Here is a 1,610-nt window from a genome sequence, read left to right as displayed (position 1 = left end):
GACTGCCCTCAAAGGACCCACATTCTCACTTAAAGTCTTTTATGGAAATCATAGATGCCTTCCTGATCCCGGGAGTGTCCAATGACGCTCTCAGACTCACTTTATTTCCATTTTCATTACGGGATCGGGCAAAAGCATGGTTTAACTCTTTAACACCGGGATCTGTGCCGTCTTGAAGTAACATGGCGGAAAAGTTTTTGCGAAAATATTTCCCACCTACAAGGAACGCTAAGTCCAGAAACGAAATCTATCTTTTTAAACAACTCGATGATGAAGCTGTTCCTGATGCGTGGGAAAGGTTTAAAGAGCTGTTAAGGAAATGCCCACACCATGGCATTTCGTACTGTATTCAACTTGAGACGTTTTACAATGGGTTAAGTCCCATGGCAAAACAAATGCTCGATGCGACTGCAGGCGGAGCCTTTACAGCCAGTACCTATAATGAGGGATATGAGATCCTAGAAAAGATATCAGCAAACAATGGGCATTAGGCTGACCCACGTGCCCAGCTACAGAAAAAGACTGCTGGAATACATGAGGTGGATGCATATACTGCATTATACTGCATTAACAGCTCAACTCACCTCCATGACCAATTTATTGAAAATTTTAACTTCTGGTCAAGGAGTACAGCAAGCTGCTAACACATCTGTTCCAACAGTCCTCTCTGTGCAATGTGTATGCTGTGGTGGGGAACACTCGTATGAACATTGTCCTCATAATTCTGAATCCATAAACTTTGTTCATAATGGATCTGGTCCCTATACCAACAATTACAATGCAAGTTGGAAACAGCACCCGAACTTTTCTTGGACCAGTCCCARCCTTAATCCACCAGTCCATAAGCAACAAGGAACTTCTAATTTCCAACCACAACATCATGGAAACAGTTCTAACTCTCACCAACAAAGTTTTTAGAATTCCCAACCACCTTTTCAAAACAAGCCACCTCCACAKGCTGATTTATCATCTTCTTTGGAAGCAATGATAAAAGGGTTATTTGCACATGCTCAAGCTCAAAATCAAGCTTTGATAACCCAACAAAACTATCAAAATCAATCTCTTTTTAATCAACAAAGTGCTGCTATCAGAAATCTAGAAACCCAAGTCAGTCAACTTGCACTCAATCAGACCAATAGAGTCCTTGGTACTTTGCCTAGTAACATAGAAGTCCCGAGAGCCTTAGGAAAGGAACATGTGAAAGCAGTGACCTTGAGAAGTGGGAAGGAATTGATAGAGGCCATGCAAAAAGATTGTAAACCAATTTTGTCAAAAACTGATGCTACAGCATTGGTCCCTGCCAAAGAAGGACCAGTCCCACCTCTAGAAAAGCAAACATCTGAGACCACCACTCTTGTTCCCCCTAGATCATACTTCCCTTTACTTTTTCCAGAGGAAACTCTGAAGAAGTCTAAAGGAACTAAGGTAGTAGAGACTCCTAAATTTGATGCTAAGACTCCATCTGAAAGTCCAAAGAGCACCACAAAGACTCAGGGCATTCAAGACTCATCTTGCTCAACACCTCCAAGCAAGAATGTGATAAAACCAATCCCTCCTTATGTTCCTTACCCCCAAAGGTTGAGGAATCAGAAAGAGGAATTGCATTTTAA

At 41.8% G+C, this 1,610-nt stretch overlaps 1 non-coding gene across 1 annotated transcript; it reads right to left on the bottom strand.

The window, feature by feature from the left end:
* Positions 1 to 230: 230 nt before the first annotated feature.
* LOC112515006 lies at positions 231 to 337 on the bottom strand. The gene has a single exon (XR_003069465.1). It is a non-coding gene; the product is annotated as a small nucleolar RNA R71 (small nucleolar RNA).
* Positions 338 to 1,610: the final 1,273 nt, after the last annotated feature.

Source organism: Cynara cardunculus, assembly GCF_001531365.2.
Source record: "Cynara cardunculus var. scolymus isolate 2C chromosome LG 6, CcrdV1, whole genome shotgun sequence".
In the NCBI taxonomy this organism is placed as follows: Eukaryota; Viridiplantae; Streptophyta; class Magnoliopsida; order Asterales; family Asteraceae; genus Cynara; species Cynara cardunculus.
The sequence above is the reverse complement of the archived record's forward strand: the minus strand, read 5'-3'. Positions and strand labels throughout refer to the sequence as shown.